Source organism: Mauremys reevesii, linkage group 1, assembly GCF_016161935.1.
Source record: "Mauremys reevesii isolate NIE-2019 linkage group 1, ASM1616193v1, whole genome shotgun sequence".
NCBI lineage: Eukaryota > Metazoa > Chordata > Testudines > Geoemydidae > Mauremys > Mauremys reevesii.
In genome coordinates, this window is record NC_052623.1 from 208,501,834 (window position 1) to 208,529,086 (window position 27,253).

At 48.5% G+C, this 27,253-nt stretch overlaps 1 protein-coding gene across 5 annotated transcripts in view; it reads left to right on the plus strand.

Annotated features, from left to right (window-relative positions):
• The first annotated feature begins 614 nt into the window (after positions 1-614).
• LOC120395589 (galactosylgalactosylxylosylprotein 3-beta-glucuronosyltransferase 1-like) overlaps positions 615-27,253 on the plus strand; it is a 47,375-nt gene continuing 20,736 nt past the window's right edge. For 2 of the 5 annotated variants that reach the window (XM_039520109.1, XM_039520112.1), the window contains exon 1: positions 615-834. The gene's annotated coding sequence lies outside the window, so the exon portion shown is untranslated. Of the gene's footprint in view, positions 835-16,309; positions 16,480-26,591; positions 26,691-26,775; positions 26,874-27,253 lie in introns of those variants that run through there. The other 3 variants (XM_039520110.1, XM_039520111.1, XM_039520113.1) reach the window with 3 other exon arrangements.

A 27,253-nucleotide genomic window follows, 5' to 3' on the forward strand; every position in this document is an offset into this window, starting at 1 on the left:
AGGGTAGAGAGGATTGGGCTCACCCCAGAGTCAGAGGCCTGGCGTAGTGTGTGGTGTTGGCAGACCCCCATGCAGCTCTGCACCCCGAGTAAGGGGGTACAGTGATCAGTGGAGTTACTCCCTTCCGTGGTGGGGGAGGGATGGGATTGGCTCGGCTGGGACGGCTGCTTCTGCCCAGGGATCCCGGCCTCGGGCTCAGCAGGGAGCCGGACACGCAGCTCGCTCCCAGCAGTGACCTGCGGCCGGAGCAGGCACAGGGGAGCGCCCTGCCCCGGCCAGGCGAGGGAGGCAGCATCCGCCAGCCCCTCTCCCGGCTCCCGCGCGGGGCGCCCCGCCTCACTCGCTGCGCAGGGGCGCGCGGCGGCTCCGCACTCCGGGGCAGGGGCGCGCGCCGCATTTGGCTCCGCTCCCCTCCGCGCCTCTCGCGCCCCTTCCCCGCCTCCCCGCTTAAGGTGGCCCAGCGGGATGCACGTCGGTGCATCCCCACTCTGCAGCCCGCCCTCCGGCAGGGTTGCCTTAAGGAGGCTCCTTCGCACAGCCACGAGCGGAGCTGCATTCCCGGCGCTGCCTATAAAAGGGCTCGATCCAGCCAGTGGGCGGCTGAGCAGGAGCCACCCCGGAGCCGGGCGAACCTCTGGCGAGCTCCTGCCCGTCAGGGCACCTGCTGGCGCGCTCCGGAGAGGGAGCTAGCGAGCCTGTAGCCGGGCCGGACCCATTTCCTCCCTGCGGTGGGAGCTGCTCGCGAACCACCCCGGCTGACACGTTCAGGTGCAGAACCGCTCTGGATTCCCAGCGAGCCTCATGGTGACCCCTCCAGCCAGCGCATCTCGCCAGGTAAGAGCGAGACCTCGGTTCCTTTCCTGCGCGAGGCTTGGGATGAGGGGGTTAGGAGAGCAGAGATGACCTTGCCATCTCTGCGCTGCACAAGCACTTATTTTAATAACATAATCTTTGGAGTGGAAGTGGGCCGACCCAGAACCCCGGATCCAGGCATCCCAAACTTTAGCGGTGCTCAGAATCCAAATCTGGGTCTGAATTTTGTGAGCAACCTCATCTTTGTAATGGGTCAAACTAAAACTGCAGATCAGAACATATGGGCTCTTCAAAATCCAGATTGGAATTTTCCAGTTTGGGGTCCATATCTTCCATCTATCTATCTCTGTAGCATCTAAGTAACTGAGATAGGATCTTAAATCATGTTACCAAAATTCACTAACTCACCTTTACAGTGGGGCTGTGAAGATATTATTCCTGTTTTACAGACAGGGAAACCAAGGTGAAATCACTTGCCCAGTGATGCACAGTGAATTGTTGGCAGAGCTGGAGACAGGACCCAGGTGTCCTAGCTTCCAGTCTTCTGTTTTAACTGCTAGGCAACACTCTCTCTCCTGCTCAGTTTGAGAGAGGCTATAGCCCCCTGATGAAGATGTTCTGATGACACAGAGAGTATGTCTACACTGCAAAGAAAAATCTGCAATACTGAGTCTCAGACCCCAAGTCAATTGACTCACTGGGCTTGAGTTACGGGGCTAAAAAAATCAGTGTAGATATTTGGGCTCAAACGGGAGCCTGGCCTCTGAGACCCTCCCTCTGGCCAGGTTTCAGTCTACACTATTGTTCTTACCCATGTCACCCAAGCCCCATGAGCCCAAATCAATTAACCTAGGGTCTGAGACTTGGTGCTGTGGGTCTTTTGTTGTTGTTTGTTTGGGGTGGGTGGGTGTTTGTTTGTTTGCAGTGTAGATATACCCAGAGAAACCCAAGACACCACAAATGCCTGATGTCAAATTCCTGTGTAGTGGGTCCAAATCCTTATTTGAACAGGCCATGAAGATACAGCGAGTGGGCCTTCAAGGTGGGAGGAAGGGGGTAGGGAGGTGTTAAGGGGAAGAAAAACATCTGGCCCTTTTCTCCTCTGCTCTTAAATAGGTGTTTTCTCGCAAACTTGCTGGTTTCTTAGGAGAATTTTGTTTGGCATGGAGCCTCCCAAGAGAGGATGGAAAGCGCTTGGTTCTCCCACCTAGCCTTGCCAATCACTCCATCTAACCAGGAGCAGGGGGAGGTGGGAAAGCTATGTTAGCAGCAAAGGTATAAGAGTTGTGGGAGGGAAGCCCCAAGATGTTGCAAGTGTGGGAAGCTGCCGCTGTTTCCTGAGTAACTCCCTGGAAGGGGCTAGTCTCTGAGTGCAAGGGGAGGCAGGGGTAGATCCACTGAGCAGTGGTGTCAGCAGGGCAGAACCAAGCATGTATGCTGCCCAGCAGTAGTGACTGGGGATAAATATACAGCTGGTGGCAACATGCAACTTCTGCAGGGCAGGACAATGGTAGGAAAGAGGCCTTTGTATGAGTGAAGGAGCACAGCTGCTTTCTGCTCTAGCCTGGTTCCACATCCACTTGGGTTCAAATCTTGTTTGGTTTTAATGTGCAGAACAGCTGTGGAGACCTCTGCCTCACTTCTGCTGGTCGCCAAGCAGCAGTCTGTCTGCGAGAGGCCCTAGGACAGGTGGGCATTACAAGTCAGAAGATGGGCGCATTGAGAGAGCGGCATGGCATTCCAGCAGAGGAGAGGCCATTGTAATTCAGGAGATAGGTGCACTGACAAGGGGTTGGGGAAGAGAGGCCTGCAGTCGTAGAGAAGATTACAAAGCAGGAGTGAGGCGTGCTGGCAGAGCTATCTGTGGAGTCCAGGAGTGGAAGAGCTGGGCTAGGGGAAACGACTGCAGGGCAGGAGTGAGGGGCACTGGCAGGGCTGTGTGGGGAGCCCAGGACTGGAACAGCAGGTGGTGCTGCAGGTCAGGAGTGAGGGTCATTAGAAAAGCTGAACCTGTTTCTAGCCACATGCTGCATCTCTTTTCTACTCCAAGCCTAGTAGCGAGATACTGTATTAAGACAGCTTTTTGTTTTGTTATCTGTGAATTACAGGGAAGCAGTTGTTAATGTCACACATGTGACACACACAGTACTTAAGTGCCATTCACAGAGTAGCTGCTGTACGTGCCCTGTGAGGGGTAAAGGCGCACAACCAGTCTCCTGGGAATAGCAGCAGCCACTTTCAATGCACTTAACTCTGCACTGAATAAAGGCTCCACAGAACAGTTAGTCTGCGTGGTGGGTATGTATAGCAGCAAGAGCACTCAATATTGTGGTGGGTTTTTTTTTTCAGAAATCAATTGATATTGAATTAAAGCACAGTAGCTACATTCAAAATGGCAAAGGAGCCAAGTAATAATAACAATTACTAAATTATTTACACTCGTATATGAGGACTGTGGGCCGCAGAGCACTACACAAGCCACTTATGCAGAGCACCATTTCAAGGCTGGCTGCTGTCCTTCACTCCAGAGGTGGCTGTATTTCAACACACTGCATGGCAATGGGGCAGGAGGTAAAGAATCTGGGCCAGGGACACTGGGGCAAATGCCTACTCTTATGAAAAGGGACAGGGGATTTTTAAGGTGCAAATAGTACACATGGACCTTTTGGTTTTTAAGGTATTTGAAAGATCCAGTGAGGTGTGTGTGACTCAAGAAGTAGTATTGCTCCCTAAAAGACCTAGAGAGAAACACACCTCCACTGTACATGGCTCTGGGGCCCTTACATTCCATCCTGTTTCCGGACTCAGGGTTATTTAGCAGCAATTGCCCTGTAGGGCCAGGGGAGTTTTAAGGACTGTGTCGAAGTAGATAGCAAATGATTAAAATGGTATTTGTTTTAATATTTAACAAAATCTATCTATCTATCTTTAGTATTTAACAAAATCTATCTACTCTGCACACACATTAAAACTTCTTGTTGCTGGCCCCTGTTGCACTCATACCTGGGCGATTTTGAAAGGACACTCCCTTCTAGGGTGGCCAGACAGCAAGTCTGAAAAATCGGGACAGGGGGTGGGGGGGTAATAGGAGTCTATATAAGGAAAAGACCCCAAATTCGGGACTGGCCCTATAAAATCGGGACATCTGGTCACTCTACTCCCTTCATTTCAACAACATGTCAGCACGGGCCAGGAATTCCCAGCATCAAAGGCATACCCAGTATGTTGCCTCTTGGGGTACGTCCACACCACAGTCGGAGGTGTGATTATAGCTGGGGTAGGCACATCTGTGCTAGCTTCAATCTAGCAAGCACACTGCAAATAACAGTGAAGATGCAGCAGCAAAGGCCCTGGGGCAGGCTGGCAACACAAGCTATGTACCCAGGGTTCCAGGTGGCTCGTACAACCCATGCGACGCTTGCGCTGCTGCATCCCTCTTCGTTGCTATTTGTTTTAGCTGTTACCTAGATTAAAGCTAGGGTGGCTATGCCTGCCCCAGCTGCAGTCACACACCCGATTGCAGTGTAGATGTATCCGTGGTGGGAGTGAAATGTGGCTTAATCCCAGGAGCGCTCCCTGCAAGGCTTCCATTCCCTGCTTACCACAGCACCCCCAGGCTCCTACATCCAGCAGCATCCCCAGCCTCTTCTGTATTCATGAGCACTTGGCGTACCCCCTACTTCATATTTCATATCATCTACTGCAGGCTGATTCCACCATCCGCTTCAACCCTGCTTCCAGCAGCACCCAAAACACTCTTACCAGGACCGAGTCTGAACCTGCTTTGAGGCCCCCTTGCATGCCTATAGCCAGCACTCAGAGCTACTTCTAATCCTGCTATGCCTCCTGGGGCCAGTGTCCAGAGCACCCCTGCTACTAACTTCCCTACAACCCATAGCCAGTGTCCACAGGGCCACTGCTTCCAGCCCCACTTCATCCCTATCATCAGCACCTGCAGCATGGCTACTTCCAGACCATCAGACTCATGACGCTACCTCTCCACAGCAGGTTCTCTTTTGTTTCCCAGCTCAGGCTTTCTTCCCCAAGGGCCTGTGTCTATGGAGAGGTAGGAGAAATCCTTACCTGCATCATGAAAGCCACTAATGCTGGTGAGAAACCTTCTACGCTCTCACCTTCCCTTACATGGAGCATCCAAAATTGGGCAGAGAAAGCTCTGGAGTCAGTCTTGCAAGTGTGCCCAGGGAAAATCACACATGTCCCTGTCCCCATTGTGATCATTGGTCATGTTATGATGTTAGGGGAATCCCAATGTATGTCAAGACAGACCTGACCCAATCTCAGGCTCCTGACACACATACACACCCCTCCACTGAACCATGAGAGTATTAAAACCCAAGTCTGCCCTTTGGGACTGGCATCTAGGTCTAATAATAATAATCCTTTGCCTGTCTCTATTGCCTCCCATCAGGATCAGAGTGCTTTACACACATTACAGAGTTAACCCTTGCAACCTCTTGCCCCTCATGAAGTTCTGCAGGTCAGTATGACTATCCCCGCTTTATGCATGGAGACACTGCAGTGCAGATTTGTCCCAAGTCCTGCTGTGGCAGAGCTGGGAATACAACCCAGATCTTCAGACTCCCAGCCCCAGTGCAAGGCTGGAAAGTAGCAAAAGGCCACTGAGCTCATCATGACTTTAACAAAATGATCAGTCTAAACATTTCTGGGAGCATCTGATTCAATGGAAGAATACTCAATACAAGGCACAGGTGAGCCCCAGAACTCCTGGTTTATGACTAGGGTCTCTAATCACTACGGTACTACAAATACGGTACTACAAATATTAACCCTGCTCTCAGCCATAGGTGTGTGACTGTGTAACGCTCATTCTTGTCTGGGAGGTAAGCTGGGCAGACCCCACTATCCCCCATGTAGGGGATTCAGTCCACCTCTGATAAATACCTCTAATTGTGGCTGAATTGCTTTTAATGAATTCAGTCTTTTATCTTTCTAAGGCGTGGTCTACACTACAAACTTATATCGGCATAACTGTCTCTCAGGGGCGTGGAAAATGCACACCCCTGTGCAGTGTAGTTATACTGACCTAACCGCAGGCGTAGACAGCACTCTGTCCACTGGAGAGTTTCTCCCGTCGACATAGCTACCGCCTCTTAGGGAGGTGGAGTACTTACACCCATGGGAGAAGCTCTCCTGTCCGCATAAGTGTCGTCTTCGCCAGGGGCTCTCAAACTGGGGGTCATGACCCCTCGGGGATGCGAGGTTATTACCTGGAGGTCACAAGCTGTCAGCCTCCACCCCCAAACTCCGCTTCACATCCAGCATTTATAATAGTGTTAAATATAAAAAAGTGTTTTTAATTTATACCGGGGGGGGGGTCGCACTCAGAGGCTTGCTGTGTGAAAGGGGTCACCAATGCAAAAGTTTGAGACCCACTGGTTTTCTCTAAGCGCTAGAATGGCGCAGCTGCACTGATGCAGCTGCCGTGCTGTAATTGTAAACAAGCTCTAAGTTAAATCAAATGAGATCCATGCAATTTAATGTATGTGAGTCTTTTAGACCAAAATCCCATCTTCTCTGCAGGAACATTAAGGCTCCCTCGTCCTTTTCTTAAGAGCTGGAATTTGTCCCACTCTTCTTGGCAAAGATTTCCCCGCCCCACTGTTACTGAACATGCTGTACTGTGTAGTTGCCTTCCTCCCCACCACCACACCCTGAGCAACTGCATCTTAATGATGCTGTCTGTGTCTAGTTTGTGAAGTGCTTGGGGAGCCTTCGGGAGGAAATAAAAATAGCATGATATAAACTTCTTGAGTGTGCAAGTTAGTGTTAAAAATGTCTTGAGTGGAGATACAGAGTTTGGATTCAGATCCTTGATTTTTTTTTTTTAATTATTGAGGTCCAGTTCTTAAGAGAACAGGCTGGCTTGCAAGATTGGGACATTGCCTCGTACATTTGGGGAGATTGAAAAGATTGGGGTTATTTAGTTCAGAGAGAAGAATGTAAGAGAGGACACGATAATATATGGAAATCAATGGCACAGAGTAGGTAGACTAGCACTTCGATTCACCCTTTCTCATAGTAAAAGAGCAAGGGGAAATTTGATTAAATTGAAAGGCAGCGACTGTAGTGTTAAGAGGAAATAGGGAATGATAGCTCAGTGGTTTGAGCATTGGCCTGCTAAACCCATGGTTGTGAGTTCAATACTTGGTCCTGCTAGTGAAGGCTTCCAGTTCTAGGAGATTGGTATACTCTTACACAATTGAACCAGTAGAACTCACTGCCATGAGATACCAGTGGATATGTCTGTGCAGCAACTAGACACCTACAGCTGGCCTGTGCCAGCCAACTCGGGCTCACGGGGCTCGGGCTGCTTCGCTGCTGTGTAGACTTCCAGGCTCAGGCTGGAGCTGGGGCTCTAGGACTCAGCAAGGTGGGAGGGTCCCAGAGCTCAGTCCTGCCCAAGCCTGGAAACCCACATAGCAGTGAAGCAGCCCAAGTCCCATGGCACGAGCCAGCCACAGGTTTTCTTTACTGTGCTGCAGGGATACCCGTGAAGCTAAGAGCTTGGCAGGATTCTGAAAAGCATGAGCCATTTAGATGCCTAATGAAACATCCACTGTTATGTTAAATAGATTCCCAAATGTAGAATGGCTGTAAATCCTCGTGCTTCACTACCTGCCTAAGGTTAAGAAGAAGCTTCCATAATTGTCCCTTGTAGGACTGCTTGCTCCTTCCTTGGAGCATCTGGTCAGAAGGAAGAATACTGGCCTAGATGGACCTCAAAAGGACTGATCCAGTCTGGCAATTCCTGGGTTCACTTGAATGTGGAAAATAATTCAGTTCAACCTCATTCTCAAATCTCAGAACAGGTTCACTTTGGCTTCAGTTCATGCTTTTGGAGAAGGATCAAGCTGGTTCTGATTTGATCTGAACTGCTTCAGTGCGGCAACCGCCGTTGCTTGTGTTTACTCGAAACAGCTATCATCTGCCTTGAAGCATTTTGTGGTGCTGGTTTATGAACGATACAAAGCCAAACTGTATTGTCTTGGTATTTTTCTGGTACCTCCCGGCACTGAGGTCATGGCAGCTATTTCAGCTACTCCCTGCTCCTGTAACTAAGCCAAGTAATGAGAGTGGGGGGGGGGGGAGTTAAAATTCAAGCAATTTAAACTCTTGTTAAAATATAATTAAAAAAATGTCTGTCTGAAAGCTTATGTTGGGTATGGAGAACAATTGGTTGTGGGGGTACTTGTGTATGAGTTTAGCATGTCAGGCAGTGCTGTGTGTGTCCCTTTTGCAAGCTAAATAGGGTTGATCCTGGCCAATATGTATAGGAGACTGCCAAAGAAAACCCAAGTGCCAGTGGTTTTGCAGGCTCACTTTCCTCTGCATCGATGCAGAACCCACCCTTGGTTTGGCATTAGGGGGCAGTGCACTGCTGCAGGTGCCATCTTTCAGAGCGCTGTACAGTTGGTGTCCTCTTAACCCCACATGTTTATTAGAAATCCCATGACGCCTCCTTGTTGGGGCTGTGCTGGGTTCTATGCCAGCACCTGCCTATGGGGTAGCTTTGGACAAGTCACTTCACTGATCCTCAATGTCCCCATCTGTAAAATAAACATGGATAATACTAACCTACCTCTGGGGCTTTGCAAGATGTAATTGCTATTCACAAAGTGCTCTAAGATCCTCAAGTGGAAGGGGCTATAGATTAGTACCCAGCCAAAGCTTAAGATGATGATTCCTTTATTGGCCCATAGATTTAGTGAATTATCTGACTTTCAACAGTGGGCTGTATGGGATAGGTGCTTCAGGGCTACCAGAATGCAACCATGGTTGCAAGGAGTGCTGTGCATGGGTGTGGCAGAGCAGTTCCAGCCAAAATATTGTGCTCTGGGGGCCAAGCTGAGCCATCACAAGGAGAAGCAAGGGAACCAGCCATCTCATGCAACCAACCTCACTGAGATGGCTCCCTCACCGGTGCAGCCAGGCCCAAGGTGGCTGCTCTCTCATTGAGAAGCCCATACTGACTGACCCTGCTGGTGATCTTGTTTTTTCTCTCCCCCCTGATAACATCATGATTTGTTGCCTTTCATCTCAGTGGGGTTTTTTTTCCAGTCCACACAAAGGTGAAAAGGAGTGAGGCACCGATGACTTTCCTGTATCTGCTGGCTTCTCTCTCCAGCTCCGACATGAATAAGGCCCTTCATGCGCTCCTCTTGAGCAAACACAGATGCTTTTGTTCTGTGGGCTGGTGGGATGGGATGGAATTAATAAATCAGAGAGCTGATGTTGTGCTGCCACATTCCTGCAATTTTAAGGCAAGATCAGGAAAGAAAGAGGGCAAGTTAACTCCTCTCTTCTTTAGAGAGAGCTCAGATGCCAACTCCTGCATCTTCCTCTCTCTCACTCCTCTGCTTTCCTTCCCATTTAATCTCTTGCTCTTTCTCCCTTCATTTATTCCTCCTCATTTTTTCCCCACTTGTTCACCCCCCATTCACTTCAATGCATCCCCCTCACTCAGATTCCTCTCTGTTATGTTCTCCTCTCTCTCCCATCCATCCATATTTCTGTCCTTTCCCCCATCTCATCCCTGTGCATAAAAGGAGCACACAAACCCCAGGAAGAGGTGTTGTCCAGTGGTCTGAATATAGGGCCGGAAGCGAGGAATTCCTAGGGGCTATTCTTGATTCTGTCAGTGACTCCCTCTATAACTTTAGGCAAATCAGTCCCCTTCTCTGTGCCTCAGTTTCCCCTTCCCTAAAATGGGGGTAATGATGCTCCCATCCCAGATGGGGCAGAGAGCACCTCAAGGGGGTAGGGGGTGTTAATGAATGCCTTTTGAAGATGAAAAGCACTGAGCAGTGTTGTTCTCATGCCACAGATATGACATTTATCTGTGCCTGTGAGCGGAATAAGATCCTGCCGCCCACAGCCCCAGAACTGGCAAGGCCTTCTCTTCCTTGAAGTCTGACCAAAAAACCTTGTCAGGCTGTGCTTAAAATTAAGTGAATGATTCTGATTAAACCGAAGAGTCCTTAACATTTCCGCATCCCTGCTGTTTGGAGGTAAGGGGCTATTACAAGAGTCTATTATTCCCCAATCTGATGGCACATTGATCTTCATGGATGAAACCTGTACCCTTCACATAGCTTAAGGTTATTGTCAAGGTGTGAAGATGATGCTCTTTGCTCCTTGTGTATTTTTTAGTAATAACACTAGTGTTTTACAGCATTAGTTCTTAAAAATCATTTCACAAAGGTGCATAAGCACTATTGTTTTCATTGTAGAGCTGGGGAAACTGAGGCACAGAGGGACGAGAAGTGATTTGCCCAAAGTTGCAGAAGAAATCGCAGCTGAAAAGAGAATCCAAGAATCCTGACACCCAGTGGTGCCCTCCCTAGTGGCCCCAGAGAGGAAGGAATAAACAATAATTACCTCTTTGGTTTTTAGATTAGTGGATATACTCAGGCCTGACCTACACTAAAAAGTTAGGTCAACTCAGCTACATTGCTATGAGGTGTGAAAAATCCTCACCCCTGAGAGACGGCAATAAGTTGACCTAACCCTAGGTGTAGACAGTGCTAGGTTGACAGAAGAATTCTTCCATTAACCTAGTTACGGCCTCTCAAGGAGGTTGATTACCTATGCGAATGGGAGGTAGTGTCTACACTGAAGCATTACAGCAGCGCACCTATTGACAAGCCCTCCCCAGTGGGGGACTTTGGGACAAGGGTTTCTTTCTGCACTCCTTTGATACATGTCCTAGCAGTTTCTTATTTCTGGCCTTCTTCTCCTGATCAGTTATTGATTGTACATCATCTCTCTGCTAAATCTTTAAGTGGGTTTTTTGTTGTTTTTTAAATCAACTTATTGTACCACTGGCTTTCCCCTGAGATCTCTTCTACTCGGTTCTTCAAGAACTCAGTTTGACTCCAGTTCTGTCACTCAGGTTCCTTTATTTGGCATACAGCAAGGCTACGCTGAGTTGATCAGACTTAAGCATTGGGAGCAGGTATAGGGTGTACCACACACCCAAAGTTACATAGAAAATCTCTTCCTTGATGTACATTTACACACTGCATCACATGCTTTGAGATTAGCTTGGTCACTTTGTAGGAATGAATCCCTGTACAGCATGCGCTTACTCTTTACTTCATCTTACATTTCAGGCCTCTCTTGTCCATTGTCAGTGGTTCCCTGGGTGTTCCCCATAATCTTAGCTAACACAGACATTCTTTTTCCAGACTCCTCATCCATTGACCTCCTTAATCCTGTCGCCCAAGAAATGAGACCTCACCTATGTCCACTTACTCATGTCAAGACAGGCCTACATATAAAATCCTCATACACCCAGATCTCCCAGCTCGGGCTCAAGTGACCAATACCAGAGCCTCAAGCAAATAGAAACGAAATCCTGATTATCCCTGAGCATCTTCTATGCAGCCCACAGGGAGCAGCTGCCACAGTAAAGCATGAGCCCATTCTGAGCTGTGACTGACAATTTCTAAAGGTACAGTTGAGTCAGCCAGGAGTTCCCCTCCTTTGTTAGCTGTGGCCTACAGCTCCCTGTCACCCTAGGTCATCAGGAAGAGGGGGTCACAATTGACCCACTGCAGCTAGTAAAAACATCCTCTGGTGGAATATGGGACGGGGGAAGTGTTTGTGGCACAGCTGGTGCTACCTAATGCCAGATGGACCTCAACAAGGTCAGAGTTCACTCCCCTTTCTCCTGTCACTCCACTTCCAACAAGCCCTCACTGCCTCCATCTGGTAAGCAGGTGAGTGCTTACCCTCCCCACTTGCCATTAACAGCATGATGGCCCATCCCATAACACCTCTGGATGGCCTATCTCCTCTGCACCAGTGGAGAGCCTGCCCCTCTTCTGTTGCAGCAGCTAGGAGCCTACCAGACTCTCAGTTCCTCTGATAGTCCCCACTGTGTTACCAGCTCTAGTGATATTTGATGTTTTTTCTGAAGGCTCCAGTTCTGGAGTCCTGTTATTACATGAGAATCACTTTCTGTTTTTATTTAAAAAAAATAATAAAAAAATTTCTAGCCCTCATGATTGTGGAGAAAAACTTGAAAACATGAAGTGAGAGCACCCTCAAGGCAAATACAAAGAACCCAAAACGTATTCTTTTAAAACAGGCTCCTGATTTTCAAACCAATTTTGTGATTTTTGGGAGGAGGGAGGGACCTGACTCATAGTTTTTGAATGCTTGGGGTCACCAACACTGTATTGCTTTTGAAGGTTTAGTGGCACACTGGGGCCTCCGGAGTAATTAGGCACATGAGAGCCTTCTCTTTCAACTCATGAAACCCATTAGCTAAGCAGGTGCAGTAGGAGAGAGGCCTCTCTCTCATGCTGTGCAATTGTGCAATCCCGTGGTGCACCTGGGACATAAATTACAACAATATTGCCAACCCCAAGTATTAAAAATCATGCAATTGGCTTCAAATCATGAGAGTTTGTAAACTAATCTGTTCTAGTTCTTTTTATTTGTCTGCTGATTTTTTTTTGTTGTTGAGCCTTTAGGTTTCACATTTCCAGGCTTTGCTCTGCAACCACGAGAGCTTAAATTTTACTTAATTTTTTTTTAATTAAAATTGGGATTCTCATGTAATGACATGACTCCAGGAGCTGAAACATTAGTGGTCTTCCAGTCTCTTGTAACTACCCTAATGTTGTGTCAATATTTAAAAAGGGTAAATGGGCTGACCCGGGTAATTACAGGACTAGTCAGTCTGACATCGATCCCAGGCAAGATAATGGAGCAGCTGATACTGGACTCAATTAATTAAGAATTAAAGAAGGGTAATATAATTAATGCCAATCAACATGGGTTTCTGGAAAATAGATCCTGTCAAACTAACAGGATTAATTCAAACTAACTAATTCTTTTTGGATTACAGGTTTAGTTGATAAAGGTAATAGTGTTGATGTTATATACTTAGACTACTGAAAAGCATGTGACTTGGTACCACATGACATTTTGATTTAAAAAAAAAAAAAACCTAGAAAGATCAAATTAACATGGTAGGTCTCAAACTGCAGTTGTAAACAGGGAATCCTCATCCACTCTTTCTAGTGTGGTCCTGCATAGATCAGTTCTTGGCCCTGTGCTATTTAACATTTTTATCAGTGACCTGGAAGAAAACATAAAATCATTACTGATAAAGTTTGTAGATGACCCAAACTAGGGGAGTGGTAAATAATAAAGAGGACATGTCACTGATTCAGAGTGGTCTGGATTGCTTGGTAAGCTGGGTGCAACCACAAATGCATTTTAATATGGCTAAATATCAATGTATCCTTCTAGGAACAAAGAATGTAGCCATGCTTACAGGATGGGGGACTGTATCCTGGGAAGCAGGGACTCCGAAAAAGATTCGGGGATAGTGATGGCTAATCAGCTGAACATGAGCTCCCTTTATGATACTGAGGGCAAAAGAGCTAATGCTATCTATCCTTGGATGCATAAACAGAGACATCCAGAGTTAGAGTAAAGAGGTTATTTTACCTCCATATTTGGCACTTGTACAACCACTGCTGGAATACTGTGTCCAGTTCTGGTGTCAACACTTCAAGAAGGATGTTAATAAAATTGGAGAGGGCTCAGAGAAGAGACACGAGAAAGATTAAAGGTTTAGAAAACCTGCCTCAGGGCTGGCTCCAGGCACCAGCACAGCAAGCAGGTGCCTGGGGCGGCCAATGAAGAGGGGCAGTACGTTCGGCTCTTTGGCAGCAAGTCCCTCTCGGAGGGAAGAACCTGCCACCGAATTGCCACCAAAGAATGAAGCGGCGTGGTGGAGCTGCCGCCGATTGTGATCATGGCTCCCCCCCCTCCCCCACCAGCGGCAAAAACCCTGGAGCCGGCCCTCACCTCCCTTATAGTGATTGAGCTCCTTGAATCTATCTATTTAGTTTAACAAAGACTAGGTTACAGGGTGACTTGATTACACTCTATAAATACTTACCTGGGAACAAATATTTAATAATGGGCTCTTCAATCTAGCAGAGAAAGGTATAACATGATCCAATAGCTGGAAGCTGAAGCTAGATGAATTCAGACTGGAAATAAGGCATACTTTTTTTTCAACAATGAGGGTAATTAACCATTGGAATAATTTACTGAGGGTCATGGTGGATTCTCCATCACTGACAATTTTTAATTCAAGATTGGATGTTTTTCTAAAAGATCTGCTCTGAGAACAATTTGGGGGAAGTTTTATGGCCCATGTTATAGAGGAGATCAGACTACATGATCGTAATGGTCCCTTCTGGCCATGGATTCTGAGTCTATGATAAACACTAAATACTGCTTTCCCCCCTTAGACTTCCCCCACAGCCCAAGACCCGTCACTGGAGATGACTGATGGATCTTGGTGTGAGCATCCAGTCCCTCTCATACCCTCATTCTGCTAAACACAAATCCTATGCATCAGAACCACACTACAGAGAGGTGCCCTTCCCTCTGATATCCAGAGTCCCTGCAACAAGGCTCATGATGTCACTGCTCCCTTTCAGCATCACCATGCTAGCAGTACTCCATGGCTGGCACACATTTCCTGCACATACATGCAACACCCTAATGCACACTCTCTAGCTGTTCTCTCTCTCTCTCTCTCTCTCACACACACACACACACACACACACACACACACACACACACACGACCATGTTCACCACTGGCATAAGTCAACACAACTCAGTTGAATTTGGTGCATAGATTTTTCTCCGTGATTCTAATGGGCCAGATTCATCTCAGACCTCCATAGAGTCAAACACAGATTACATGCCAGAATGTGGGGAATGTTGCACAGTCCATTTTGGCCAATTTCACACTCGTAGGGTTTTAAAAATCTTAAATTTCATGATGGGGTGGGGGGACCTGACTCAAAAAGGGGTCTGAGGGGAGTCACAGTATTGCCACCCTTACTTCTGCGCTGCTGCTGGCAGTGGCGCTGCCTTCAGTTCTAGGTGGCCAGAGAGCAGCAGCTGCTGGCCAGGCACCCAGCTCTGAAGGCAGCGCTGCCACCAGCAGTGCAGAAGTAAAGGTGGCAATATCGTGACCCCTACTACAATAGCCAGCTCTCGTGGGGGAGATCAGATCTCATCATCTGTGACGTGTTTTTCATGGCTGTGAGTTTGGTAGGCCCCTAGTTATAGCCAAGACTCTGACAGAGGTAGGGGCTAGTGGGTGTCTGTAAGGCACAGCCCTGTTGTAGTTGGGTGCAGAGGTGCAGTAGTCCCTCCTGGCCCTGAATGGGAGTCAGATGAGCACCAGGATCCCGAGGCCAGATTTCCCCCCAAGAGCTGTGCAATCCACTTCCTCCTGGCATTCAGAGGTATTTCTGGGGAGATTGCACAGAAGGAGGTCTCATTTGACTTACTGACTCGTACATTTCCACATGAGCAGCTGCTTCTGCCCTAGTCCTGCCTTTGCTTGGCGATAGGGAGACATCTGTCACACATAGTGAAGCGCAGCATGCGAAGCACCACAGTCACAGCTGCAGAGTGAGAGTGTGTGTGTGTAAGTGGAAAACAACCTCTAAGTCATTCTGATGTTGCACATTAGATCACCAACTGTCCCACTGCAGGGAGAGACATAATAAGATGAAGAGTACCCAGGAGGGATGCTTTACTGCAGACAAAACCGTTCACCAGTCAACAGAACTGCAGACTCTGAGAGCCTATCCTAAAAGAGAGGAATATGAGGGGCCCTTCATTGCTTCTCTGTATCTGCAGCACTGTCTGCTTACTTATCCAGATGGTCTAACCTCCAGAGATGCCAGTCTGTCTTACATTCCCCACCCAGAACTGCATGCTTGCTCAAGGGGAAAGTGGACGTGACCTTCTGAAACCAGAAATCTACACCAGGAAAAATGAGACTCAGAAATTAGTGTTATGCCAAGGTTGGACTGGCACATCAGGAGAAAGCTCCAGGGAAATCAGCCAGCCTGCCCCAGAGGGCAATGTGAAAAGAAGGGGCGGTGAGTGAGGAGAAGCAGAAGGTAGGCCAACAGTGGAAATAAGACAGAGCTAGAGAGAATGTGCTGCCGTGTGCTTGCAGGAGAGGGGATCTCAGGAGGAGACAAGGGTTCCTGAGTTTCGGTTTTCATTTAGAGATGAGTTGCCAAAGTCAAAACCCTGCCTTTAAACACCCTCAATCCTCGGTGAGGTTCTGGTCCAGAATGGATTTGGGCCAAACCAAAACCCCAGATCTAGGCACTCCTTAGCTTTGGGAGATTTGAGATCCAGATTCTAATTTAGTGTTTCTAAGCAGCCAATGGTGTTTCTAACCAGTAAATTTTTAAGAGCAGGTTTGACAAACACCTGTCAGGGATGGTGTGATGGAGTCTGCTTACCCCACACTAGCCCAGACAGGGTTAAGCTCCAGGTATTGACAGCGGAAGTCCCGCCCCCCTGGCAAGACTGGGCATGCTCCAAGTGCTCTAGTAGTATAAAGGGAGGGAGACCAGCTCATTCTGGGCTGGAGGCTGCAGGGGAAGGACCTGCCTGGGAAGCACCTGCGGAGGGCCAGCTACAGACTGCGCCGGGAATCGAAGCCGTCCATGGCCTACCTGCACCCCGGCGACTGGAGGAAACCCTGGAGATGACCGGCCCAGCTGAACACAGAAGACCTGACGTCTCATGGGAAGCCCCAACACAGACTCTGGTAGGAAGTGACCCAGGAAGGGTGACAGAGTGGTACCTCCCACCCAGGGAAGCTCAATGTGTTTCGGTAGGACCCCCCTGTTGAGTCAGTGGCAAGCCGCTATGCCACTGTTGGGGCCTGGTGGAGTCAGATGGTCCCGGACCCCGCTACTGTGGCGGCCACGGCCTAACGCTATAGACTCTGGCCATCAGGCCATGCTGCCCGGCACCAAAGGGTGGCGCTACAGACTGTGACCAATAGCCCATGCCTCCCTGACTCTAGGGGCGTGGACTGTCACAGATGATCTAGATAATACTCACTCCTGCCTTGAGTGCAGAAGACTGGACTAGAGGACCTCTTGAGGTCCCTTCCAGTTCTATGATTCTATGAAATCAAAAGCTGATTGGCGCTTAAGTAATTCCACTCTCTGACACAGACAGATGCACAAACTAGACAGAACATGGGGGAAGTTCAAATCCAGATCTGAGTTTTGCAGCACTGACCCATCTCTAATTTCTGTAGAAGATTGCTGTTTATCTTGCCTCGGATATAAGACACTACTGATCTTTAAGTCCTCTGAAAAAGGACTCCAAGTATAGACAGGTTCCAGGAAAGACTGGTTCATCTCTCACCTCTGGCTGGAGAGTCCCTGTTGCCTAGTAATTCTGCCCAAGATAAGCTCTCCACTTGCAGTTTGGTAGCATCTGAGGACAAGGGCCAGGGCTATGTGTGACAAGGCGTACCAAGGAATGTGTGTTCCATCTTGCTGGGTGAGGTTACCAGTGGTTCTATAAATAGAAAGCAGAGAGGAGAGCTGCAAAAGTGAGGGGGAGAAGAATCTTTTGGTAGTTTCCTACCATCAGTCTATTGTATACAGTGTACCGTGATGGCTGTTCTGTGCAAACATAATTCTGTAGGCTTAATGGGTGGAAGGAACATAGAAACTGCCATCTTGGAGTATCCCTCTGGGGCACCTGGCATTGACCACTGTCAGAAGACAGGATACTGGGCTAGATGGGCCTTTGGTCTGACCTAGTATGGCCATTTTATCTGGTCCAGCACTGGCCAATGCCTCAGGATACAGAGGAACGTTTTGGAAAAAAATAGTAATGTACCTAGTCCATTTTTCCATGCTATGTATGGATGGAGCCTGATAGAAATTCCTTCCTGCCCCCAACTTGTGAGCTCACAAAAGCATGAAGGTGTGCAAATGTGCTTCTGGGCATAGTATAGCACTGATGTCCCAAGGAAATTATGTACAAAGAGCAAAACAAGCACTTTCAGTCTGGATTACATGTATTTGCAATTAAAGGAAAACAGAGAAAGAGAATTATAAATTCTCCATGAGAAAAAGCAGAGTTTGTGTCTCACTCTGAAATCTGCCATCTTGAATCTGCTTATGGCCCTGTCATCCCAACAGACAGGCACAGATTTACCCTCTCTTGTAATGTTTTTGTTTGGTTCTGCTTTGTAGAAGTATTTTCCTTTCCTGGAAATGACATGGTCAGTAGTTTCCTTTTCAGAATCCCTTTCTTTTACCTCTGCCAGGTATACCACTGGGTTCCACTACTTTCCTGACAATTCCTTTCCCCTACTTCCTCCTTCCCCTTTAATTTCACATCCTCGGGGGCAAATACTGTACATGGTTTATGCTGTTTTTCTATCCTAGCCTCTTGGTTAAACCTGATCTAAGTAGCTCAACTCTATAAACTGATGTTAAAGATTTAACTCTGCTGGAGTTTTGAGTAGTGGACTGGCATACAGCTGTAACAGAAAATTTGCCATATACACCACATTTTTTCCATCAGATATATTTTTAGGTGTCAGCATAATATGTTGATGCTAGACAATAAGCAAGAGATCTAATGTGCTTTAATGAATTTATCCCAAGGAAGATTTGAGAACCAGCTCTTCGGGTAACCTATGTGCCACAAGTCCACCTCACAAGGCCTTGCTATTCTCCACAGAAGAAATATTCCTCAGGTATATTATTCCTTGCCTTCTGGAATAAATGTGTAGCCTTTGTCAAGGCCTAGTGGTCACTCCTATAGTAAACAGAGACCATTTCTGACCTGTTTTGCTGGCTACTACAGAATTAGCATTAGCTATTTTCCCTTCTCTGTCATATTCCAAGTCTGGCCACAAAAAACTTCAAGGCAAACTTTTAATTTTCATTATGCTTTATTGATCATAGTTCAACCATCATTCTCCAGTGAAAGCAGCAGGGTATTACTATCCCATGCCGCATGGCAAAATCATTCTCTATGAACAATTCAATTTTTCTAGTGGACTCAGACCCTGATTCAGCAGGTTACTAAAACACTTGTGTATCTGTGGGCATGTGAGCACCCCTATTGACTTCAGTGAGATGGCTGACATGCTAAAGGTATGCATGTTCTTCAGTACCTTGCTGAATCTGCACCAATGGCTCTTCTTTGCTATATGATTTTGCCATCCAGAAGGAGTGTATTACATTACTTTAACCAAAGCAGGGTCTCTCTCCATTTCCTTGGCACTTGCTGGGGGTGATGGGAAGGCTCACTAGGTAAGAGAGTTTGTACACTGGCTCTGAAAGTAGGGAAAATGAGCAGAATAATCAATCGGGGTAGTGCATTAGTGATAGCAATGTCCTCTGGAGGCTTGCATTTGATGCAGCTAAGATCAAAGCCCATCTCTGCATCCTGGCTGTTGCTAGAGGTGCAGTGTCAGCCTCTGGACCCAGTATCTTAACAAGGAGATTGTGATCAAGGGCACTCGTGATATTTAATTATCCCCCAAATAATGCCTAATGTCTCTTTCTCTGAGAGTAATTCCTTTCAGCCTTTGATAATGTTCTGGAAGCAAATGTCATGGGGTTTGCCTTCCCCTCTTTACAACCCACATGTGCAATGACAGCTACTGCTCCTGCTGAACAGGCATCATGTGTGAACATAGTCAGGAAAGCTCTGGGTGAAATGCTCCAGTACACTGGAACTATTCAGTTTTGCTTCCTTAAAAGACCTGGTCTGCCTCTCAAACAAAACCCATTTCCTCTCTTTTAATAATGCATCTCTTGGGGCTGCTTAATGCCAATACATCTGGAATGAATACTCCATAATAGCCACCGTTGCCTAAAAGGGATCTCCACTCTGCAAGTGTTTGGTAGCAGAAGGGGCAAATCTTGGTTTAGATAAGCACCCAAAAATGCAGTTCCTCTGAGGTTACAGTTCCGAAGCGTTTGCAGCACTGAGTTAGGACTCTCAGGAGAGCTGGCTCCCATGCAGGCTCAATCACGCCCCAGCGCGCTGCGCAGCGCGCGCCGCTCGCCGCTCGCTGTCCGGGGCGGCGCCCCGGCTCCGGTGAGCTGGTTCCGCATGCCCGCTGGCTGTGCGCCGAGCCCGGACCCCGGGACCTGGACCCTGCCGCCTGCCCGCGCCGGAGCTCGAGAACCGGGGGAAGAGGGGACCCGCCGCAGTCGTCATGCCGCAGCCGGTCCGCTCCCCGGGGCCCGGACCTGCCGCCGGCACGGGCGGGGAGAAAGGAAGAGCCAATGCCGCCCCCCGGAACCGCCGCGCCGCCGCTTGCTTGCGCTGGGGTCTAGAGCCGCCCCTGCTCCCATGAAACATCTAGTCCCTCCCATGTCTGTTTGGTTTTATCTGTCACTTTTTCCTCCAGCGTTTCTGTTCATGATTAATAAGCACAGATGCAGGCAAATTAAAACTAGGCCCAAAGCTGCAATGTTCTGAACCAGTCCCAAATGTTCCCAAAGTGCCGGGGGTTCTGATGAGGCCCATTGCAGAGATAGGGGCCAGTTGTGCGATTTGGCTTTAGGGAGGTTTGGGTCTGACTCTACTGTTCAGATCAGGGTTTTGGATTGAGCCTCTCTAAAAATGAAACTTAACAGAACTTTCTATCCCCCAGGAACCAGTTGTGTTCATCCCTGCTCACAGCCAACATAACCCCTGGCTGTTCCCTTGCTGCCTAAGATAGCAGGTATTGGCGCAAAAGCATTGGACTGCAGAGGAACTAGCCTGCAGATTTCATTAGCACTGCCTCCAAATGTTTTGTGACTAGAATCCAGTGTAAAGGAACGCCTAGAGATGATCAGCACATGTGGGACACATCTCCTCAGGGAAGGAGCCATGCAGAGCTGTTTACAAATCTGATGGGCAGGGTCTGGAGGCCAGCAGTGGGGTGAGGGGTATGACACTAAGTGAGTTCCCAAAAGAAAAGTTTTCTAGGCTGACGACACTGCAGATCCATAGGGTTAAAAAGAGGGAAACCAAGCAGGCAGGGAAAGGATGGTGCTTTTCATTAAGCCTTGGGGGGGGGGGGGGAGGGGAGAGAAGGAAGAGGGAAGCAGAAGGTGTAGGGTTTTCCTCCCAGGGAGGGGTTCCCCACTCCCACCCCAAGGGTGCACACACTGAAAGCTGCAGCTTAGATGTGAGCATCCAGTCCCCATAAGTGGTGTTAGCTCTAGATCCAGCCACTATTGTTTCCTCCTCCCCCATATTATTCACTGCTTTGTCATTTTCTAGCACTGCATCCATCCAAGGATCTCCAAGCTCTTCAGTGAAGTCAGCCTCATATCCCTTGGGTCAAGATCATTTAGCCCCTCCTACAGATGAGGAGTGACTTGCAGAGTAAGGACTAAAACCCAAAGCACTTTTCTCCATCACAAGAGCATCCCTTTTCCTTAGGGGTGCAGTACAATTCAGGAACACTGCCTGTGCGGGGAAGGGTTAGGGTACACTCAGGATTTCATTAGAAAAAGGGGGCAGGGACTATCTCCTGGCCTGCAGCATCCTTCCCTGCCATTGGCTTCCCGGAATGCCAGATCCAGCAGAGTGCGGGGAAGAAAATGCTGCCACTCAGCCGAAGAACCAGATCTCTCCTCGCATTTCCTGTCCCACCACAGGCTGTGGCATCCTGTCCTGGAAATGAACCCTTAGTGCTTGCTTTAGAGATAACCCAACATTTCAGTCTACAATGGTCCCCATTCATTCAGCACTGCATCAGGGAGAGGACTGTCCCACTGGGGAGAAGGAAGCCTCTGTAAGTAGGCCTCATTACCATGGTCATATACATGAAGTTCTGCAGCTTTCTTGCATAGCAAGCCCGTGTCATCCACTTATGTGCTTCGTCGTTCCTGTTTTATTTGTGCATCTGAAACAGGCAGGAGATGATCTAGGCAAGGGAAATACCACAGCTCCTCAGCCGTAACCAGTATTAAACAGCACACGTTGACACTTCGGCTGCTGAGTCTGTGGGATGAGATGCAAAAGAACGGCTTAGAGGGGACAAACTTCCTGTCGATTTCAGTAAGCAGAGACAGAGCTGTTGCTGAGCACCACAAATACAAGTGTTGCCATGAATTATGCATTCCTTGTTTGAAGGGAGGTTGGCCTCATCAATAATGAAGGCTCGCTGCTCTGCCTGCAGCATTGCATCCCCAATGCCGGCAGTTGGGGAATTCATGAAATCTGCATGGATGTCCTCAAGGTGCTCCAGAGCCAGTGGAGAGAGACAGGCTGCGGAACACAGGCTAACACAATACTGCAGAAAGTTCCTGTGCATACAAAATGTGAACCTGCTCAGCCCCTGTGCTGCCCTGCCAACAGCTCTGCTCAGCTCCACAGACACATGGTACAAACATGCAGCCAAAAATGAAGGCACCCAAAATTACTGGGAATTTGTGAAAATTTTGGCTTGATCAGCTGAGATTGATTGGGGACACTTGCATTAACAGACCCTAGATTTATACATCAGGTGGCTGGATATTACAGATAAATGGCCCTTGTCCTTGAAACCCACTCCCTCTTCACGGTGACAGTCTGTGCCGTTATCTACACTACACAATTAAATCAACTTATGTTAGGTCAAGTACAGCCACCCCATTAATGGCTGCAGTTTTTCATGTCCACACTAACCTCCTTCTGCCGGTGGCACGTCTCCTCCCCAGAAGTGTTTCCATTGACTTAAGTAGGCCAGTGTTGGGGGCTGAGAGCCTGGGTCTAAATTTACTGAGCTCCAGGGCAGACTGCAAAGCTCACGTATTTCCTCAGGCTCTTTTCAACGCACTATTTCCTTTCTGATGTGGTTCTCTCCTTTGCTCCATTCCCTTCTCTGTCCCAGTTTGTCTCCACTGTTATCTCTGTCTTCCCTTCATTCTTATATCCCAGGGACTTTTCTCTTCTCCATGTCTTCCCCAGCCCCTTGCTCCTCCTGGGAGAGGGCCGGAGAATGGATTCTGCTCCAACACAAGTGATAAGAGTGTTTCAGAGACTGAGCAGGTGATCTGCGTGAACTGGAGGGTGTCCCTTCCAAATGCAGGTGAACACAGAATCCTGCACTGCAGCCCCACTCTGTAGAATGGAGGGAATGACATGGAACTCCTGGGAGCTGGAGGGTTAATTAATGCCAGGAAAGTGCTAGGAATGTGCTCTGTATTATTATTATTCATTAGTATGATCCCACTTTTCCTTTGTTGTGCTGCCTCCACATCCTCTTTTTCCGGGCTGCAACCTTGCCTACCAACCCAGCCTCTGCCCTGCACTGATTATTGTGAGTTTAGAGGCATTAGAAAGGAGGAGGATTAGGAAGATTAACAACAAGGCTCTCCCAGACCTGGATCTCTGAAACACTGCTCCTGAACGCATGCAGCTGCCTCACAAACCCCAGGCCGCTGAGGCCTCTCCCTAACACAGCCCTCTCACATATCACTCCCCAGCCCGGCTCTCCCTAGCCTTAGCCATCTGAGTATGCTTTCAAGCCATCTCTATGGCCACCCCACAAGGCTGCCACCTAATCCAGTTCTCCTGAGGACTATCCCAACCTCCACCGAGATGCCTACCATTGTACATCATCTCAGGAAGCAATGAGGCTGTCTGTGCTGCACACTTGTTTGGGCAGCATGGGGAGTACATACACTGCAAGCCCCCGCAGCACACGTCTAAACAGCAGTGTAGACAGCGAGGCCCAGCTCAGGCAAGTAGAGTTAAGACCTGCCTGTGGGTGTGTACCTGGCCATGTACACTGCAGGCTCTCTACTCGCCTAAGCAGTGCCTCCCCCATTTATACTGCTATTTTTAGCAGTGTAGTGTCTCTTCCCTGCTGCTGGAGTCTTTCCCCACCTCAAGGAAAGAGTTCAGTAGTGGGGAGACTCTGGCAGTAAGGAGGCATCAGGGAAAGGTCCCAGCAACTTGCCATTGCTTGAGCCTTTTCTGCTGCCGGGGCCTTTCCCCCTTGCCAGAGCCTGTCACCAGCGTGTGTAGATACACACCAGTGTGGACATGGTGTGCTTTTCACTGCAGCATGTAGCTATGCATACTGTATACACTGCTGCAAGTGGGGTGCAGTGTAGACATGACCAAGGTTACTTTCCAGCCTGGGATGCCTTAGGCCGCTCCCAGAATCTGAGTTGCCCACTGTTAATATTGCATTTTAGTAGCAAAATGTTTTCTGGGAGTTAAACAGGCTGGTGATGGTCAACAGTGGTGGAGCCGATCACACCAGATGCTTTGAGCTACAGCCAGATGCTTCTTACTGCTCCAGTCACACATAATACAAGAAACAGTCAAACCTAGCCCCAGAGGGCGTGGGTGTGTACACGCGCACGCACAAAGCAGAAGATTGATGGATGAAATTAAGCAGAGAGATGTGTAATTGGAAAACAGCTCAAGAAGGTTACAAGCAGCATATTGAAAGCATCCATCAGCCATCTAGCTAATGTTGTTAGGGGTGCATAATACAAACAGGGACTGCAGCAGGCACTAGAAAAAGATGGGGAGAGAGGGATAGTCAGAAAGGAAAAAATAAGGAAGAGAGAAACTTAGAGAGACCATTAATAATAATAAATACAATTTATATTACAGCAGTATCCATAGGTCCCTCAAGACAAGAGTTGTGCACACATAACAGGAGGTAGTCCTCTTCCTGTAGAGCTTACAGCCAGGAACTGCTGGGTGAAGTGTGTTATGCAGAAGATCAGACTAGATGATCATCATGATCCTGTCTGGCCTTGTGATCCATATATTTCATTAAGAAAATACACTATAAATGGGTGTAGCAATGAAAAAGGAGGGAATGGAGACGGGAGGAGGAAGGTAACAATGCTGGGAACACACAGTCACACAGACTAGCTGTGTGCACAAACTGATGATGCTAAGCCAATTAGAGTTTATTTTTAATTAAAGATGTAAATAAATACATCAAACAGATCTCAGTAGGTCCCAATGACCCTCGGTTTGGCCATTAGCAATCTCCCATAGGCAACATGGTATAAGTGGGTCGCAGTGAGGTATCTAGAGGGGGGCAGGTTGGTGGTTTTCATTGGAGGAAATTCCATGCAAAAGGGGCAGTGCGGAAGAAACTGCACAAGCACTTGTGGGAGAAGTGGACAGTCAGGTGTTCAAGCTACAATGATTGGCAGTGTGGAGCTGGCAGAGAACAACTCTAGTCCTGAGAAACATGCATATTGGAGAAAGGGGAGTGTAATGGTGCCAACTCACCACTGCAGCACCTCCTGCTGGTTGTGCTGGGAAATAGCTCTCTTGGACCACCAAGGTGCCTTTTACTAGCAGTGTCTCACTCACCATTACTTCACTTCCTCCACTGTTTCCACCATCTGGACCCACATTACTCCCAGTGTCCTCTTCAGGACACAGCCCTCCAGCTTTGCCCCAGCCCACTGTCTCCTCCTTTCAGGGGACAGGCAGTCCTCAGTCCTTCTACTTGCCTCAGCAGCCAACCACAATCTCTAGTCTAGCTTCTGGCTTCAGTGGCAAACTGCAGTTTGGATTTAGGCCACTCTCCTCATTGGCAAGTAGGGGTAAAGCGGGAGGGAGGGACCAAGGCCTGACTGCTATTCTGGGTCCCGGTCTAGGAACCCTATAACTGGCAGCCACTTATTGCCCCGCCTCCTAATCCCACTGCCTACTTTCCCTAGGCCACTTCCCCCATAGCCCTAGCACCTTCCCTGCCCTTGGTTCAGGGTCTATTGCCATGCTGAGTTCCCCTGCCCAACACTGCCTGCCCTGTATATCGTATCCCTTCCTTTTCTCTTCCTTCTTAAGTGCTCCTTGCTCTTGCTCTGCTGAGCAGCTTATGTATAGCTGGCAGGCTCAGCTCTCTTCTGGCCTGGCAATCTTCTCCCTTTTTCTGATCTCTTGCTGGTCTCTCCCCTGTCTCTCCAGGCCTTCTCCCTGCCTCCTGCCTGTGTGTGTGGGGCAGCTGCCACACAGAGAGAGAGAGAGAGAGAGAGATGGAAAAGAGAAGAGAGGAGAAAAGAGTGAGAGAGATGAAAGATAAGAGCAGTAATGCAAACCAGGACAGGGAAGGCCCTTTGTGAAGTGTGAAGCTCACTGGGGGCTCCTGCTACTACTGGCCTCATGCAGTGCTTAGGCAGTGCAGTGCAGGGCAGAAAGAAAAAAAAACCAAGAAGAGAGAATAAAAGTAAGAAAAAAAAGAACAAGACCTGGAAGCACACAGACCCTGGCTCAATATATTTGCAGCGTTTGGGGAGCAGGCTGTGAAGATGTGGGATGTAGAACTAGATTTTTGTGTGCTCTCCTCTCTTTTTTCACCTCTCTCTCTCCTCTTTGCTGCACAAGCTGCATCCTCCTCCTGTCTTCTCCTTCCCTCCAGAATCAATCTGAGTTTGTGGTAGTCATGGGGCTGCCTTGTGGAAACAAACAGTTACTGTATAATAAAGGCCAGGTCTTTCTTTTATGTAAGGGGAAAATACAGACTGCCTGAGACAGAAGACTGAGCAGAGCAGACCCATGTGAGGTACAGGAAGACAGGAGATGATGAGATGTGACCAGGCAGCAGGGCCACAGGGCCAATTCCCCTGAATTGGGCCCCACGCCCCCCCCAAAAGCAGAGGCCCTGCTCCCCTGCCCCCGGGCCAGAGCGCTGGGTGCTGTGCTGCCCCCCCCCCCCCCTCCACAGTGCCGCAGTGCCAAAGACGAGAGTGCTGCGGTGAGTACAAGCCCCACAAATCGGGCCCCGCACTTGCTAAAGCCGGCCCTGCACCCGAGAACAGACAAAGGGAGAGCCAGACGCCTACAGGTGTAACGAGAGAACTCAGAGCCCTTGTTCCGTTTTAGGGCTTGAATTTCTTTTGTGACTGCCTCTATTTTCATGGCTCCTAGTGTCAGGGAAGCTGCTCCATGCTGCTAATGTGATAAGCCTGTGACATATTCCAAGAACCTAGGGGCAGGGATCATTGTGAGAAATCTACATATATACAGGTACGTTGAACATCAGCCAGACTGACCCCAGGCTGTGTCCAAGTTTGACCTTCCTCCCCAGACACGTAGGACTCTGCCATTTGAGTGAAGAGAGAAGTCTCTTGGCTGGCACTTCCGTTAGGTCCCTTATCCTTGCTTAGGACCCAGCTGCTAGAAGGCAGCCTGGCCACATATACTGAGCCAGTAAGTTACTGTCTTCCTTTATAGCCACACAATGCTGCACTTGCTATCAGCACTCCACAAAACACAAGGGCTAGCCGTGGATGTAGCAGTATCCCTGTTAGGTTGGCCCCTGGGCTCCTGCCTCCTGCACCACACATCTGAGACCACCTGCTTCATAATGTGAGGAAGGGAAACAAGTCCCAAATCACCTCTATTATTAATAATAATAACAATAATATAAAAGTAATGAAAAGATTAAAGACTTGGTCCCAGGAGAACTCAAACCTACACCACTTATTGTCATGCCCCCTGCTATCTATCTCTGGTGCTTACATGGACCCCATTACTGTAGTATCACAGTGCCTTGCAGCCTGTAATATATTTATCCTCACACCATCCAT